The sequence below is a fragment of the Bufo bufo genome, chromosome 2, assembly GCF_905171765.1.
Source record: "Bufo bufo chromosome 2, aBufBuf1.1, whole genome shotgun sequence".
NCBI classification, from domain to species: domain Eukaryota; kingdom Metazoa; phylum Chordata; class Amphibia; order Anura; family Bufonidae; genus Bufo; species Bufo bufo.
The window spans coordinates 657,575,668-657,595,177 of NC_053390.1; the positions used below are offsets into that span (position 1 = coordinate 657,575,668).

The 19,510-nt window shown below is 44.0% G+C and overlaps 1 protein-coding gene across 2 annotated transcripts in view; it reads left to right on the plus strand.

Moving 5' to 3' along the window:
• Window positions 1–19,510, plus strand: part of TRIM2 (tripartite motif containing 2) — an 82,809-nt gene that overhangs the window by 17,102 nt on the left and 46,197 nt on the right. Inside the window, exon 1 of one of the 2 annotated variants that reach the window (XM_040418556.1) lies at window positions 6,641–6,771. The exons of the other annotated variant lie outside the window; for it this stretch is intronic. The gene's annotated coding sequence lies outside the window, so the exon portion shown is untranslated. Of the gene's footprint in view, window positions 1–6,640; window positions 6,772–19,510 lie in introns of those variants that run through there. 2 annotated transcript variants of the gene reach the window in all.

Below are 19,510 nucleotides of genomic sequence, written 5' to 3' on the forward strand. Positions count from 1 at the left end.
ATAGTGCCGCATGCCTGCCAAACCTCTTGACTGTAATGGGAACCAACGGGAATCCGGCAGCTCCTTAGCATAAATGCAAGGATTTAGGAAGTCAAAAATTGCTGCGTGCAACTTCTTTTTTTCCTGCTGAATCCTGGCATCTATGCCGGGGAGTGGCCAGATCCCTGCTGGTTCTCATTATAGTCAATGGGGTGTGGCAGGCAAGTGGCACTTTTTGGCTATGCTGGAACCAGAGACCCCTGGCAGGCTGTCTTCTGCCAGAACAGCCTGCCGGATTGAAGTGCCGCATGTGTGAAAATGGCCTAACCTGCTGTATGGCCAGCAAATCATTGATTTCAGTTGAGCCATTGCAATTGTTCAGGGCATGTCTGATGAACATAACATAAGATAATACAACTTGACAGTGCCCTTGTAAGGACAATAGCCTAGAATGTGTAGTGGGTGTTTCATTTCAGGAAAAACGTGGATAGATCCGGCACCCAAATAAAAACTCCAGAACTGTTCTGAGTTAATAAAGGAATTAGTTTTTATTTGGGCGCCGAATCTATCAAATTTCTTTTTTATTGGTGTTTCATTTAATGTGTCCTAATAGAAAACATGATGAATCTGCTCTTGTCTTACACGTGGCTGTATATTCACTAATATACAGTAAGTAATGTAAAATATGCAGTAGAACTTGTTGAGATCCTGAACTGAAGAGAATGTTATGTGGAACCAGATTCCTAAGCCTGTTTTCTGTTCCTGTAAAATATATGCTTAAAGGGGTTATCCAATACTGCAAATACCACCCACAATGCCCGGGCCCCTCCTATAGTCGATATTTACCCGGTCTCCAGATCCCTGCACGCCCACCGCTGCATCTCCCCGTCGTGCAGATCAAAACATATGGGGGGGGGGGCTAGTAGTTATTCCCCCTTCATGCCACGGCACAGTATTTATGCCCACATTGTAATATGCCCTGTTATGTGCCCCCAGTAATTTGCCGTCTTGTGCCCTCACACAAAGTAAAAAGATCCGCAATACATGGGTCCGGTCCGTGGCCATTCCGCATCACGGATGCGGACCCATTAATTTTAATGGGTCCACAAATCAGGAGATGCGGAACGGAACCACGCAACGGAACACTACGGAGTGCTTTTTGAGGTTCCGTGCTTCCGCACCGCAAAAAGATAGAACCAGTTCTATCTTTTAGCGGAACGGAGGGATCGCGGACCCATTCAAGTAAATGGGGCCGCGATCCCTATGCGGCTGCCACACGGCAGGTGCCCGTGCTTGGGGAACTGCAATTTGCGGTCCACAGCACGGGCACGGGCTTCACACGGTCGTGTGAACAAGCCCTTACCTTGTTCCTAGCAGCAGCAGGACATTGGCTGCTCTGGTCTGTGGAAGAGGTGGAGCTGAAGCTAACTGTCGATCGACCCCCCCCCCACACTGACCAGAGGTGTGGAGAGTCGGCAGGGGGGAGGAATGATGAAGCAGGGAGCCAATGCTGGCTCTTTGCTTCCTCATTACAGGCAACTGTCTCTGCTTCTTCCCTGCGCCGGACGGAGGAGTGGGAGTCTGAAAGCCAAGCTGTTCAGCCACTCTATACAGTGATGATGAGTGCTCCATATAAATGAAGCTAAATGAGTGCTGATAAACTTACTATATCGTCCATCAGTGCCTGCTACTGACGAAAAATCTGCCAGTGTAAATGTGCCTTTACTCTCAGTAAGGCCCCAGGACCATATTTTTCATCCATGGGATGCCTGCAATTTCTGAGGATCAAACGCTGACCCATACATTTTTATGGGGCCATGAATACATACTTATGCTCTATGGATCTGGGTGGCCATTTCGCAAACTATAGAACATGTCCTATTCTTGTCCATACTACAAGTGAGAATAGTCCTTTCTATTGATGAGTGAGAAAAATGCAGAATGTGCAAGGAAGGTATCGGTATTATGCTGATCCCTGGTTTGTGGACTGAAGTACAGATACAGTCCTGTGCGTGACGATACATAATCGTGCTGAAGATTTTTTGCTATTATGGAATGGAAGGAAATTCATACACGAAAAACAAAGGGGAAAATGGGCTAAACTCATGAGTTGTTTATTTAAAAAACAGGATAATGATAACTTAAAGGCTATGAACACCTTTTGGGGCATATTTTTATAATTTCATTTTATTCTTTTTAAATAAAAATCATTGTTTCAGTTGGTCTTTACTAAAGATGTTCAGTTATTTTTGTACTACGGCCTTCAGTTTCAGTGTATCTGCAGACTGACTTGCTTTCTATTTTACTGTAAATCTGTCAGACAGAAGCTCTGACAGCTCAATGTGTGAACTTATCTCTGAACTCCTGACAGCTCATAAGCACTCACACAAAGCTAAATTCTTATCAGTTTGATAGGAATATGGCTTAATGAGTGGTAATATTGCATAGGTCTCTCTCATGACACTAAAACAACCTTGACTCATCAAGGCGCATGGGGGGGGGGGGGGGTAGTCCTCATTCAAGATTTCAATGTGAACTACAGTAACATTGACAGTGGCTGCCCTTTCTAATCGGGAGGCATTTGGCAGATTTTTCAAGCCGACCCAGTGCACTTGCTTGGCTTGGGACCACCACAGTGGCACTTTCCACTCTGCAATGAAGTTAAAGGCCAACTCTTGATTTAATTCCATGGATACAAAGTGATAGTTATATCCTGTGGATATGCTAAAAATGATCTAGATGGCAATACTTTAATACACCATTAAAGGGGTTGTGTCACTTCAGCAAATGGCATTTATCATGTAGACAAAGTTAATATAAGGCACTTACTAATGTGTTGTTATTATCCATATTGCCTCCTTTGCTGGCTAGATTAATTTCCCCATCACATTATACACTGCTCGTTTCCATGGATACGACCACCCTGCAGTCCAGCAGAGATGGCCGTGCTTTCCCATTATAGAAAAAAGTGCGCACTCCCACGGTCCCGACCCCCCAGAGAGGCCGGCGCTTTGTCCTATAGTGTGCAAGCACGGCCGCCACTGTTGGATTACAGGGTGGTCGTAACCATGGAAACGAGCAGTGTATAATGTGATGGAAAAATGAATCCAGCCAGCAAAGGAGGCAATATGGACAATAACAATACATTAGTAAGTGCCTTGTATTAACTTTCTCTACATGATAAATGCCAATTGCTGAAGTGAGACAACATCTTTAACTCTAACATTAATTCCATGACACTAAGGCTACATGCACACGACCATTCCGTTTTTTGCGGTCTGCAAACCGCGGATCCGCAAAACACAGCGTCCGTGTGCATTCCGCAATTTGCGTAACTGCACGGACAGCCATTAATATACCTGCCTATTCTTGTCCGCAAAGCGCAGACAAGAATAGGACATGTTATATTTTTTTTTGCGGGGCCACGGAATGGAGCAACGGATGCGGACAGCACATGGAGTGCTGTCCGCATGTTTTGCGGCCCCATTAAAGTGAATGGGTCCGCATCTGAGCTGCCAAAACTGCTGCTCGGATGCGGACCAAAACAGCCGTGTGCATGAGGCCTAAAATGGACAAGAATAGGACATGTTCTATATTATTATTATTTTTTGCGGGGCTACGGAACAGACATACTGATGCGGACAGCACACTGTGTGCTGTTTGCATTTTTTGCGGACCCATTGAAATGAATGGGTCTGCATCCCATTCGCAAAAAAAATGGAACAGACACAGAAACAAAATACAGGGAGTGCAGAATTATTAGGCAAGTTGTATTTTTGAGGATTAATTTTATTATTGAACAACAACCATGTTCTCAATGAACCCAAAAAACTCATTAATATCAAAGCTGAATATTTTTGGAAGTAGTTTTTAGTTTGTTTTTAGTTTTAGCTATTTTAGGGGGATATCTGTGTGTGCAGGTGACTATTACTGTGCATAATTATTAGGCAACTTAACAAAAAACAAATATATACCCATTTCAATTATTTATTTTTACCAGTGAAACCAATATAACATCTCAACATTCACAAATATACATTTCTGACATTGAAAAACAAAACAAAAACAAATCAGTGACCAATATAGCCACCTTTCTTTGCAAGGACACTCAAAAGCCTGCCATCCATGGATTATGTCAGTGTTTTGATCTGTTCACCATCAACATTGCGTGCAGCAGCAACCACAGCCTCCCAGACACTGTTCAGAGAGGTGTACTGTTTTCCCTCCTTGTAAATCTCACATTTGATGATGGACCACAGGTTCTCAATGGGGTTCAGATCAGGTGAACAAGGAGGCCATGTCATTAGATTTTCTTCTTTTATACCCTTTCTTGCCAGCCACGCTGTGGAGTACTTGGACGCGTGTCATGGAGCATTGTCCTGCATGAAAATCATGTTTTTCTTGAAGGATGCAGACTTCTTCCTGTACCACTGCTTGAAGAAGGTGTCTTCCAGAAACTGGCAGTAGGACTGGGAGTTGAGCTTGACTCCATCCTCAACCCGAAAAGGCCCCACAAGCTCATCTTTGATGATACCAGCCCAAACCAGTACTCCACCTCCACCTTGCTGGCTTCTGAGTCGGACTGGAGCTCTCTGCCCTTTACCAATCCAGCCACGCGCCCATCCATCTGGCCCATCAAGACTCACTCTCATTTCATCAGTCCATAAAACCTTAGAAAAATCAGTCTTGAGATATTTCTTGGCCCAGTCTTGACAATTCAGCTTGTGTGTCTTGTTCAGTGGTGGTCGTTTTTCAGCCTTTCTTACCTTGGCCATGTCTCTGAGTATTGCACACCTTGTGCTTTTGGGCACTCCAGTGATGTTGCAGCTCTGAAATATGGCCAAACTGGTGGCAAGTGGCATCTTGGCAGCTGCACGCTTGACTTTTCTCAGTTCATGGGCAGTTATTTTGCGCCTTGGTTTTTCCACACGCTTCTTGCGACCCTGTTGACTATTTTGAATGAAACGCTTGATTGGTCGATGATCACGCTTCAGAAGCTTTGCAATTTTAAGAGTGCTGCATCCCTCTGCAAGATATCTCCCTATTTTTGACTTTTCTGAGCCTGTCAAGTCCTTCTTTTGACCCATTTTGCCAAAGGAAAGGAAGTTGCCTAATAATTATGCACACCTAATATAGGGTGTTGATGTCATTAGACCACACCCCTTCTCATTACAGAGATGCACATCACCTAATAAGCTTAATTGGTAGTAGGCTTTCGAGCCTATACAGCTTGGAGTAAGACAACATGCATAAAGAGGATTATGTGGTCAAAATACTAATTTGCCTAATAATTCTGCACGCAGTGTATGTTCGTGTGCATGTAGCCTTACACAGCTATAAAGTTTTGATAGATCACAATATAGGTGACAAATCATGTTTAGGCTACATGCACACGAATGTTTTGTTTCCGTTCCGTTTTTTTTTGCGGATAGGATGTGGACCAATTCATTTCAATGGGTCCGCAAAAAATGCGGACAGCACACCGTGTGCTGTCCGCATCAGTATGTCCATTCCGTAGCCCCGCAAAAAAAATAGAACATGTCCTATTCTTGTCCGTTTTAGGCATTGTTAGAATTGATCCGCAAAAAAAACACGGATGCAATGCATTCGTGAGACGGATCCGCATCCGGATCCGTCTACAAATGGTTTCCGTTTGCATACAGATTGCCAGCGACGGAACTGTCTGTCGGAATCCAGCAACGCAAGTCTGAAAGTACCCTTAGGCCTCTTGCACACGACAGTATGGCTTTTTCAGTATTTTGCGATCCGCAAAAAATACAGATGACGTCCGTGTGCATTCCGTTTTTTTGCAGAACGGAACAGCTGGCCCCTGATAGAACAGTACTATCCTTGTCCGTTATGCGGACAATAATAGGACATGTTCTATCTTTGAACGGAAAAATGGAAAGATGGAAACGGAAGGCATACGGAGTACCTTCCGTTTTTTTTGCGGATCTATTGAAATGAATGGTTCCGTATACGGTCCGCAAAAAAAACGGAATGTAAACAAGAAAAAAAACGTGTGTGCAAGAGGCCTTAGGGCTTGTTCACACGACCGTGCTGTGTTTTGCGGTCTGCACATTGCGGATCCGCAAAACACAGATGCCGCCTGTCTGCCTTCCGCAATTTGCGGAACGGACGGCCCTTTATAGAAATGCCTATTCTTGTCCACCAAACGGACAAGAATAGGACATGACATAATTTTTGCGGGGCCACGGAACGGAGCAACTGATGCGGACAGCACACTGAGTGCTGTCCGCATCCTTTGTGGCCCCATTTAAGTAAATGTGTCCGCACCCGAGCCGCAAAAAAATGTGCCTCTTATGTGGAACCAAACCACGGTTGTGTGAATGAGCCCCAACTCTGTTTTCAGTACAAATACCGGGAGATCCGTCCTTGCTTCTCTCAGCTGCAGCCCACGCATGTTTCTGCTTTAACTGCTTCCCTGTACGGGGGACTGAAATAATAATTACATTAGATAGTCGTTACTAGAAAACATATGACGTAATGCCATTGTAATGAGCCAAGGGGAACCAGGTGGTTAATCTTTTTGCTCTTTCTGGCACTGAAAAGGTTAACTCCGAAAGGCAAGGTAGGAGGGAATTTGTCAGCTATTTTTAATATGCAAGTGGTTGATATTAGCTCAGCCTCCCATGTCACTGGAAGGAGTATGTGCTTCATCACAGATGACCAATGCAGAGGCAGGACTGTTGTTGTCCTCGTCATGGTGGGCGCCTGCATGTAAACAAGAGCGAGGGCACAGCTGCTGACACCCCTGTACTGTGTTCCCAGGTAAGTGTCCCTTCAGACAGGCAGGGATTGGAGCCCCAGAGTTACCCTGTGGGGGCATGCTTTGTGGGTACGCTCAGGAATGCCTGTGATTTTTAAGTTTTACTATAGTTTTGCTTCAGCACCCGCAGTATTTTTCATAGTAACGTCTATGTTCCCAGCAGGGCGTGGTGCGACATCGTGGGGGCTGTTTATACATTTCACATATAAACCACTATAAGGCGACGCAGATAAAAGCATTGTGACGTTTCCTGTTCAGGCGTCCCGTGCTGTGTGCCTTCAGGAGGCGATGCTGGATAGAAGGATCAGGAAGCGAGGGGGGACATGACCGTTCTTTGTCGTCCGTCCAGTGCCAGCAATCTGGTGTTGTGTGCAGGATGGGTCTAGTCTTTCAGGCTTACATATTGGGAATGCAGTAGAGATACTTTACATAGTCTTCTTGTGCTGTTCAACATTGTCTATAGAAAGAAAGGGTTCTTTTCCATACAGCACAAGCTTGTTTGGCGGCATTTGCATCTCTCAGCAGAATGACAGGTGCCCGATTTGTCAGCAGTATATCAACCACACATCACTGATTACACAGGGAGACAATCGGTAGAATGGAATGGGAAGGTGACGGCAGTATCATTCCTCTCCCATATACTTTGCATCTGCCTGTGTAATGTGGTGATGCAGATTAGCACGGATTGATGCGTTCATAGGCTGGGTTGCAGTTAGTACTAGTTCACACGAACGTGTGTGATCCGTGGCCGTATTGCGGCCCGCAAATTGCGGTCCGCAATACACGGCCACAGTTCCGTGTGCATTCCGCATCACGGATGCGGACCCATTCACTTCAATGGGTCTGCAAATCCGGAATTGCGGAGCGGCCGCACGGAACGGGACCCCTCGGAAGCACTACGGAGTGCTTCCGTGGGGTTGCGTCCCATACTTCCGTTCCGCAAAAAGATAGAACATGCCCTATCTTTTTGCGGATCGCGGACCCATTAAAGTGAATGGGTCCGCGATCCGATGCGGCTGACCTACGGCCGGCGATCGTGCATTGCGGGCCGCAGCACGGGTCACACACATTCGTGTGAACTCTGCCTTAACTGGGTTGCAATTAGAGGGGTTTTCCACGATATTTTAACTGATAACCTATACGCTGGATAGTAGAAAAGGGAATGAAAGCAGCACACACCATGGTCTCATCGGGTCACCAGAATGCATCAGGCGCCAAAAACCAGATATATGCCCAATCCCTAAACTAGAGGTATGGTATCACTGTCATATATGTGCTCTGCCCCAATTCCTTGGAGGTGGAGATTTATATGTCATGTACCATTGGATAGATGGACCCTTGCTCCCGGTGCCCCGTTTGTCGTTATGTCCGCAAAGCTTTATATGTTACCTTGGCAACGGTGACGCAGTGTGATGTCACATTTGCGTGCGACTCTTGGTCTTGGTGCCGGCGCTGCAGCTTGTAGAGTTACGCATTGTGACGGGCTCACGCGGGACTTCTGCGAGATCTGCAGCGTGGTTGCCGTGGGGACATGTAAACAGTGAGTAGCGCGAGCCTGCGCAGTACAGGCGGGGACGCGATTGTCGGGCGGGAGTAAGTGATTCCAAGGTGCAACCTACCCAGGTGAGACAGTTGATTTATGCAAAAGAGGGATTACTATTGTGACCAATCACGATTGGTTTTGTGAGGCAGGTGAACGTATACTATTGGCTGATGTCATTTGAGGAGGGTTGGTGGTTATCCTATTTAATGTTGGTATATTTCACAGTTTGATTATGCTTGATAAAGGCTGGTTACAGCCGAAACGTTGCACTTTATTTGTATACATGCTGTGAAGCTTTTGCAAGAAAAAAGAAAAAAAACGGAGATCCTGCTGTGACTCTTCTACTTCAACCTATACGCTGGATAGGTCACCAGTGTATGATCGGTGTGGGTCCAACGCCCAATACCCCCGCCGATCAGCTGTTTGAGATGGCACCGGCACTCGCAGTAGCGACGCGGCCTTCTCTCAGCGCACTAAGCACAGCGCCGCACATTGTATAGCAACTGTGCTTGGTATAGCAGTCACATGGCCTAGGGCCATAGGCAATTCTTTCAGAAGGCCACGGCACTAGTGCTGGTGCCTTCTCAAACAGCTGATTGGTGGTGGTCTCAAGTGTTGGACCCCACCAATCAGATATTGATGACCTATCCTCTGATATCTGATCAGTTGATATATCTCAGATAACCCCTTGAAACACATTTAGGGCTCATGCACAGGACTGTTGTTTTAGTCCGCAGAACATGTCCTATTCTTGTTCATATTAAGGACAAGGATAGGACAGTTCTTTTATTAGTCGGATGTTCCCTTCTGCAAAATGTGGAAGGAACACGACCAGTATCTAGGAACGGACCAAAACAACGGTCGTGTGCATGAGGCCTTAGGCCTCATGCACACTACAGTATTGCTTTTTCAGTGTTTTCGTTTTTTGTTTCCGTTGTGTTTCCGTTTCCTTTCCATTTTTCCATTATGTTTTTCCGTATGCCATATACAGTAATTACATAGAAAAAATTGGGCTGGGCATAACATTTTCAATAGATGGTTCAGCAAAAACGGAACGGATACGAAAGACATACGGATGCGTTCAGTTTTTTTTTGCGGACCCATTGACTTAAATAGAGCCAAGCACCGTGATTTGCGGACAAGAATAGGACATGTTCTATCTTTTCACGGCACAGAAATACTGAAACGGAATGCACACGGAGACACTTCAGTATTTTTTGCTGAACCATTGAAATGAATGGTTCAGTATATGTTCCGTATACTGAACTCAAAAAACGTCCAGTATACTGAACGCAAAATACTGTCGTGTGCATGAGCCCTTATTCTTACTGTCAAATTTGATGGAATCTGCAATAGAGGCTCTGATGCTGATTTTGAGCATAGCCCAAGACCTGTATTTCTCATAGTAGAATGATGGTACAACTAGAGGCCTTAGAATGGAAAATGTCTAATGCTCTTCATTGTTGGTCAACTACCTGGTGTTCTGCAGTGCAATAAGCGTATAAGCATATTGTAGTCAGCCATTTGTTTGAACCATTATGTATCCGAATGTGGGCGCTATCCAGCTCAGCTCGGGCTGTGCAATGTATTGAGGAGCTGCCTCTACGTCCATCCTTTAGAGTTTTATTGGATGGATAAATGAGACATGTTTATAGTATTATGCAAATGACTAGACATTTGTTCATTCAGGACCTGCAGATCCCATCTGTATTACTAATCGCCTTAACCATATTCATCCATTATTTCTTTGTCGGTTTCATGGCCAATTACCTTGCATGGCATACTGTTTTTTTTTTTTTTTTATTGTTCTACTTGACCCTGCTAAATAAAAATTATGCAAATTTTCCGCTATAAATCTGAATGTATACTAATATACCAGATAACCTTAGTTGGAGAATTCATAAATAATTTTTGAGGCCTAAAATTATCTTCTTTGTGTTTTAAGTGTAGATGGTGGCATATGAATAATGTTGAGAAATATAAGATTATGCCCGTAGGACAGCACAGAAAATTTCACTGTGATACAATAAAACTTGGATGACATATGACCGGCTCGCCATCGGTGATTCCTGAGCCAAAGAGTCGGAGTGCCCCTGGCAGTTTTGCTGGGAACTTTAATTTTTGCAAAGGGTATACACACATTTGGACATCGATGCCAATGTACAAGGCCTGAAGGAGCAGTATAGAACGTGTATGGTCGGCTTTAGACCAGTTTTTTTTTATGCAAGAACCCAGTACAACAAACTTTTGATCTTTTTGACTATGACAATATTGAAAACTGATTTGAGTCTGTAATATGGTGCACCCTCCTGAACCTAGAAAATCATAGAAGTGCCACATGTAGACCATAACTAGACTTTTTCTGTCCGACTTGGCATAATGGGCCCACCGCAAAATTAAAAGATGATATCAATTGACGCGTGTACTCAGGGCTAGAGATAGGGAACAGCTCTGCAGAGGAAGGTTTGCTCCTTTTGGCCAAGTGACAAAAATGAGCCATCGGCATCGGGTCTCTATTGGCTGTGTGATATGCAGGTATACAAAGCATGATTTTGAGTAGTCACACTGACTAAAAGCAAAATAGAGTAACCTCTTTTGTCAAATGCATCGCAGTCATGTGCTGAGATTCCTTCTTGTACTTATCTTCTGAAAACAAAAGCAAATTGGTGTCATAAATTTTGCAAGAACAATGTGTATAAATAATTAAAATGATTGCCTTACTTAAGCAAATAACACTTATCATGTAGTCATAATTAATACAAGGCACTTCCTAAGGTGTTGTGATTGTCCATATTGCTTCCTTTGCTGGCTGGATTCATTTACCCATCACATTATACACTGCTCGTTTCCTGAGGTTACCAGCACCCTGCAATCCAGGAGTGGTGGCCGTGCTCGCACACTATAGGAAAAAGCATGGCCTCTATGGTGGCCGGGACCATGGGAGTAGACATAGGCAATGTTGTGCAACAGCTCCAATCCCAGCCACCTTGTATCTGTGCTGCAGCGGCGGCCATAACCCCTGAAAACGAGCAGTGTATAATATGATGGAAAAATGGCTCAAGCCAGTAAAGGAGGCAATATGGATAATAACAATACAATAGTAAGTGCCTTATATTAACTTTCTCTACCTGATAAATGCCACTTGCTGAAGTGAGACAGCCTCTTTAAGGCCTCCACAGCGTGACATCCTAAGAATCTCTTTAAAGCTTGGAATCTATGCAAGGTATTTATTTCTTGTTTGCTGACGATTAAAAAAAAGTATGTGACCTATATTAGACTGTGAATTTTCACATCTCATGGAACATTTCGTTTCTGAGGATCACAGCAGGGTCTCTGTACGTACATTGAATAAGTTTCCAACGCTGGAGGAAGTGAACATGACATAATGTGTGTTCAGACTGATAAAGAGGCTTGTACAGCCTCAAAACGCGCTATGCTAAATGTAAAATAAATTATTACCCATTTCTTACACTCATACAGACATCTATCTGAATTCGACCCATAGACATTGAATGGAGTTGAGCACCACCTTGATAGATGGCTGCACATCTTCATGTGCTTAGGTATGTGGTGCAGGTCCTGGAGGTCCTAGTTTCTGCATATAGGTTAGGACAGTGTACTCTGTAGATAATGCAATGCAGAAAACTGTATTGAAGCGTTAGTACAGGCTGTGCGTTTCAGGCAAAAAACATTTATCACGCCAATGAAGTTACGGTGAGTGGCCAGTCGTTGCCCAAGGAGCTTTATGCCATGAATGGAGTGGTGGTTATTCATGCACCCTACCACTCTATTTAAATTGGGGAACCCCATTTTTGTGATTGGCAGGGTGTCCCAGCAGTTGGAACCCTAGAGATCATACATTTATGTCCTATCCTGTGAACCGGTGATGAATGGTGTTTATAGAAAAAACCCTGTAAGGCAGCCAAACCCTCCAATTTCAGAAGGACTGTCCGACCACATAATGGCCCACCGTTACTAATGTGATTGCCACTAGACTTTGTTGTAAATTGCACCAAAATGTGGCACAATGGTGCATTTGGTTTTAGAGAAATCCACTGTGCCATGTAATAGGCCAACCTGAACCAATGTGTTTTTGGGGCATGTCTAAAACTGTGGTTGTTGGGAGTTAACTTGTCTGGGGTAGAGCATTCCAGAGAATTGGTGCAGCTCAAGAAAAGACTTTAGGACAAGAGTGAGAGGTTTGGACTGAGAAGCAGTTTAGGGGGTGCAGCACTGTGAAGATCTTTTGTGGGTGAGAGTAACGAGTGAGAAGTTTAAATTAAATCCTATACTGTATTGGAAACCAGTGCAATGACTGGCACAGGGTGGAGGCATCGGAGTAGTAGTTAGACAGATAGATGAGCCTGGTTGCTGCATTGTGGATAGATTGGAGAGGAGAGCATTTAGTGATGGGAAGACCAATTAGTAATGAATAGTTGGTGTGATCTTTATGTAATTGTTCACCACCAGCGGTACACCTGCTTTTTCCCAGGATGCACTTAATAAAGGCTTGAGAATCTGCACAGGTGTTTGCACATTTTGTCCAGCTAGGATTTGTACAGTAGTCTGAAAAGCATGTCCTTCAAATGGTAAGGACACCCTGATTGATTCACTGTAAGTGTGCCTGCACACAGTGTAGATTTGTGTGCAGAAATCTGCACTGAAACTGCACAAAAAATGCACATAAATCTGCACTATTTATCTCGGCTTTTAGTGCAAATTTTCTCTTTTTATGTTAACAACCCGATTGAAAACCACTCTACAGAAGGTGCGGAATCGCACAGACAATTGACATGCTGTGGATTTGAAAATCTGCACAACAGGTCAATGTCCACACCTAAGAAAAAAAGCAAAGTGTACATTAGATACGTCTAATCTCATTCACTTTGCTTTTATTGTATTACGCTGTAGATTTTCCACTCAAAATCTGCGCAAAAAACATGTGTAATCCGCACCATGCGCAGCCATCCTAAACCTCTAGACTGTAGAGAACCTTTCATGTATCTGAACTCCAGGTACATCAGTCTTCTGTCAGTCTAGTTGTATACACAATGGGGACCATTCAGGGGCGGATTGGCCATAGACCCTACAGGGAAAATTCCCAGTAGGCCAATGCCCAGAAGGCCGCCTAAACCCTCCTCTTGGCCAAAAGCATATAATGATCTGATGCACTCGGCATTCATTAATTTAGGCAGTATTTTGTGCTGCACAGTGGTATCTGGGGCTACGTTTATTTTTTTATTTTTTGTCCAGGGCCACTTTAAGTTCCCTGTCTGCCCCTGGGGTCATTTTATTATTCAGAAAAACACCTATATTAGGCGTATTTCAGGCGCAGATTGCGGAGCAACGATTAATGGTGCCGCAGTCTGCGACTTCTCACTGCTCACGCCAGGTCTAAATAAGTCGGCGTAGCGTGGGCTTGGAAAGGAACGGGCCGGCTGTGAATTCTTACTATTATAGCATTCTCGAAATCTTTTTTTCTTGTAGTTGGGCTTTTCATTTTCCATGTTTCTATGTATTTTTGTTTAATATCAGTTTGGTTTAGATGCATGCGTTGCACCCCATATGCTCTTTGCTGTTTACAATTCTTTTCTTTTTAGTGTTGTTTTTTTTTTCTTCTTAAAGTATATTTTAAAGTAACATCTGGCTGTATAACAAAAGTGAAAAAAAGCTCTGTATTGTGGTTTTCTGGTTTAAAAAAAATAATAATAATTTTGGAGCATGCCATGTTTGCAATTTTTTATTTTTTTTACTTTTCTCTCACCACTTTTGAAAAGTGGGTGGGAAAAGAAGGGTGGTTAGCTAGGCGAGTAGGTATACGCCGGATTTCTTAAATGTAACTTTTAAAAATGACCTAAAAACTTTTTTTTTTTAAAGAGGTGCCAAATATATAAAACAACGTGCAACGTTTGATAAATTTGTCTTGATAAAGCCTCAAGCGAAACTGACTGCACAAATTCTTGTGGCTAAATTTACCCCAATGTGTGGAACCACTGTAAGGGCTCATGCACACAACCGTTGTTGCTTTCTACTCCTCATTTTGCAGACCGGAATGGCCAACCCATAATAGAACAGTCCTATCCTTGCCCGTAATGTAGACAATAATAGAACATGTTGTATTTTTTTGCAGAATGGACATACAAACACGGTACGCACATGGACTCCTTTCAATCTTTTGCGTCCCCATTGAAGTGAATGGTTCCGTCTACGGGAGGCAAAAAAAAAACATAACGGAAACAGACAAAAAATACGTTCGATGCATGAGCCCTAAAGCATTTTTCTATTTCATAGGGCTGATGGCAGCTCTATTACAGCACTGTACAAAATGACACCATAAGGCCTCATGCACATGACTATTTTGTGGTCCGTGGGTCCCATTGTCATATGGATGTGGACAGCACACAGTGTGCTGAGCACATTTTAGTGACCCCCGTTAAAATGAATGGGTCTGCATTCAAGCCACAAAAAAATGCAGATCAGATGTGGAAATAAATATGGTTGTGTGCATGAGGCCCTGTCTAGTTTTATGCATCCATATTTCCTGACCACATCAGAAGTATGTTTGTAGGGCAAAGAAGTAGTCAAACCTATACTTTGAATGGGCCAAACACCCTAGAAGAGTGCATGGATAATTGTAGCTTGGCTGACTATGATGTGTTGCTGGAAAGTCAACAGCAGATGGGTCTAAACATATGGCTGTGTACAGTATAAGGTTGTAAGAAATAACAAGAAAACTTCCCCTGTAAGCATCCGTCTACCACAAAGCCCAAGGCCTCATTCATAACAACCATATTTTTGGTCCTTGTCCTTTCCACATTTTTTTCATCACACATGGACTCCTTCATTTCTATGGATCTGCAAAAAAAAAAAAAAAAAGGGGTAGCATGCATTTGGGCCATATATTATAGAACCTGAGCTGTCCTATTTTTGTCCGTTTTGAGGACAAGAAAACAAGATTTCTTTCCAGCGAGTCCAGTGAAAATTGCGGGATGCACACAGACTGCATCCGTATTTTGTGGATCCATGATTTGCAGACCGCAAAGCGGATACGGTCATTTGCAAGAGGCCTTAGGGTGTATTCAAATACAGTATATCTATTGGTGCAATTTAAAAATGTAGTCAAATTTGTATCTAGAAAAAAGTGTTTCTGCCATTATTTACACTGGTTTCGCAATGTTGTATTTGCCCAGCAATTTTTACAGGTGAAACCTGTAAAATGTGTTTCACCGGTAAAACCTGCGTGAAGAAGTACTGCAGCGGAAAATTGGCAAATTGAAGTAAAATGAATGCTTTTTGTTCAGATGTAGCTTTGATGCAGTTTTGAGCCGCATATCAGCTGCTATGTCTGCTGTGACCATAGAAAGAACAGCCGGCGTCGGAGTTCTTTTCCCTGCTGTATCGGTCACCTGGCACACGTTATTGCGGATGTCTGATTTAATTTGACAGATGAACTCTGCTCTGTAAAATGAAAGCAATAACCTTGGTAAAAGGATGGCAAGCAGATAGTTCATGAATTAATCATTAAACCAGCTATGCACTTTAGGTTTTGCTTTAAAGGGGTATTCCCATCTTAGAAATTTATGGGATATCTCAAGGATATTAAAGATGCGGGTCCCACCTCTGGGAGCTGTACAGATCTCCAGAATGAGGGTCCCTTGACCCATCAGCCCACCTCGTGAGGCGCCAGGTGACCACTGTATCCAGAAGGATGAGTGAAGAGGTGGCCCCTCATGTGCTCAGCTCTCTCCATTCACTTCTATGGGGGTTATGGAAACTGCTACTTGCAGTAATTAAGTGTGGTCACCATCTTTCCATGCACACTCCTGGATGTGGGTACCAGCAGCCACTGCCCTAGGAGGTCAAGGGACCCCCATTCTGGAGGTGGGACCCACATCTAGCAGACATTTAGAGTATACCCTATGAATATTGTACTGGAATTATCCTCAGCAAACAATTTCATTTTCTACATTTTGTCCTTTGTAGGAGTAAACCCGAGCCACTGGTTGCACCCTGATGGGTATAGATACAGGCACACTGGTACACAGGGAAGCGCGGATGATAGTCCAACAGGACACAGTGCCCCTGCTGTTAGCTGAGCAATGTAAGTGGCAGGGCCAGGCACAGTATGTGTCCCAGTCTACACCCAGCAGTGCCATCATTGGCACTTCCCCTATATTGCTGACCTCGACCTTCTCACTTTACAACAAACATATTGAAATCAATGGGGGTCATTTACAAAATGCGCTAGGCAGTTTTTGGCACATAAAAAGCTACTTTTTAAATTTTTTTACATTTTAATGCCTGTACAACAATAATTTTATTCTGTTCTCGCCACTTGGGAGTGGCAGGGGCTGTGACATCGGGCATGACACATTTACTAAATTTCTTGTATGGGAGCGGGTGTAAAAGTGGAGTAAAAACTACTCCAGTCGGGCACGGACTGCTGGAGATCCGCCTAATTTATGTCATAAATTATCCTTGTTCTATGGTAACGCAAGAACAAATCTAAGACCGGCGTACAAAACATACAAATCTTGTTAAAAATTTAACCAAATGAGATACACATGCATATGCCATTTTCCTTTCATGTTATTATGTATATAGAAAAAATAACCTAAAGGTCCCCATACACCTTCAATATCTCCCAGACAGCTAGATGGCAGATTATAAGCCCCATGCTGTTGAATGGATCAGCAGCACATATGCGTGACTGTTTAACTAGTGAAACCAGGGAACCCCGGGCCCTCATTCTTGTAATCAGTGGGGGTCCTTTTGGATCGGGACTACGGCAGTTTTGTGGTGTAGAACAGCACTGAAATCTACGCCCGGAGTCCATTTCAGTTCAAGCTACACGGTGGGGTTCCGATCTGTGCTTCCGTTCCGCAAAAAATAGAACTTGTTCTATCTTTTTGCGGAACAGACGGATCACGGGCCCATTTAAGTTGAATGGGTCTGGATCCATCCCGGCCGCTGCACGGACTTTACCCATGCATTGGGGACCGCAAATTGCAGTCCCCAATGCACGGAACGGAACCACTACAGCCGTGTGCAAGAGACCTAAGGATGAGTGAGAGAGGAACAAATTAAAAACGGATGAATTTCATAGACTTTTTATTTTTTTATCCCAACCCCTGCAGTGCCCCATAGTATAGTTAATGCCCCATTTCTGCCCCCCATTATAAAATGTCCCGTTTCTGGCCCTGCTATTATAAATTGTCCCCTTTTTAGTGCAGACAAAAAAATGACCTCTGCCATAACCCTCTCTTCTCTCTGCAGGCAGCAGGACCATCGTGTGACGTCATCACGCTGGGAGCGCAGGTCCTGCTGCCTCAAGTGAGGAGCGAGTGTTCTAGCGCGTGCAAATGGAAGAAACAAGTGTTGTGTTTGTTTGTTTTTTCGTTTTAACCCCAGAAAGGCCCTTTTTGTCACAGTTAGGGTTGTGTGCATGAGGCCATTAGCGAGAGGTCATATCTGGCCTTTATACTTTCTCTCCTTTTATGATCAACTCTTGATTTTAGCCTTCAAACCTGCATCAGAAAACGTGATCGTGTGATCGTGTGGCCGTACCGTTGCAGGAATTCTCTTTTTTTTTTTTTATGTTTCCTTGACTCATTTTGGAACATTGCTTGGCTTGTAATAAAAATCGTTACTGGAGATTTGTGTGCGATCTGGATGATTTTTAGTCTTTATGGGCTTTCTTTGTGTGGCACGGAGCCTCTTTTCTTTTAGGTGAACTTGTTGTGTGGTCATTGTTCCTTGACTCGGCTCCTGCTGTAATAGCCCCCCTCCTGCCGCTCGCACTAGCCCACTCATCTCCCTCACTTAGCTGATTGATGCTGGAAGGGTGGGAAACGACGACGAATCTCTTTGCTGATCACTGCTGCATCCCTTTCCCACAATGCTTTGCTTGGGCTGCTGCAGTCTTTCAGTACCAGCTTCGGGAGGTTAAAAGATGAACTGAATCCACACCGAGGAATCCTATCGGGGACTCCAATGTAATCGGTGACCCAGAACTGATTTTTTTTGTTGTCCTCCTCACCTGATGACGACACATCTGCCGCCCGTCTTCTAGCTGCTTCATTTTCATCATACGTCACTCCTGTACCAGGAATACAGCCTCTCTCATTAATGCAGCCTCCTCTATGGAAATGGCTTTAATGCTGTGATTGGCGTCCCTGCCTCTCCCATCTGCACATTTGGGAATCTCTCGTAGCAGCAACAGTTATGCTGAAACCACTGGGGTTTTTTGTACCTTGTATCTGCGACAGGATTGCGGCACTGGCTGACTGCTGACTCTGTATTTCTCTGCGATGATGATGGGTAGGTTACTGCTGTTTGGGTGACATTGCAATTTTGCAAGAGAATGGGGGTTTTATGTAAGTGCACCTGCCTGTCCAGTGTAATACAGCTGCGTGTATGGAGGACGTGATGTGAAAGCCTTGAGCAGAATACAATGTGGAGCGGTGCGTATATGAATATACTGGAATACATTTCCATATGGAATATCAGATTTTAAAAGCATTGTGAACAAAAAGCAGCTTTCCTCGGGGACTGGCACTCCTCCCTCTTTTAATTGCCTGTCTTGAATCTGGAGGCACAAGGGATTGTTGGAAGCCTCTCTATTCACAATAGCTTGTTGGATGAATGGAGATAGCAGCCCCCTGACCTTGGTAGCCTGGCTCAGTGATGTTCCTGGGTGGGAAGCAGCTGGCATAGCAAAAACGACAAGCTCTTGGCAGCTGCCCTGCATTCCCCGGGAAGCCACTGGAATGACTTCGGGTACACATTTCTATTACATAATATAGGTGTTGATGTTGCATTAATAATGCTTGATGAGATTGGTCTGAAATGTTAGTGTACTGTATAGACCTTTACATGTGTGGTCTTTACCCCGTCCACGCCCTGATGTATTTTGGGCCTTCATGCCCACAGCTAAATTTCATCTTTTGGAATGCACCGTTCTAGGGGCATATTCACACGTAGCATTCATTGGGAGGGGGGTAATGCAGGAATGCACGCGTTCAGTATCCGTAGCTAAAACGGTTCATTTTTGGTGGAGGTTCCTGAAGTTAGGTCATCAATTTGTACAGACTGGTAAACCCCTTTAATCCTCTGTATACATTGTGTAACATATCATGTCATCACTCAAGTACAGAAAATATGGATATGGACAGAACACATATACATTGGTTTTAGTG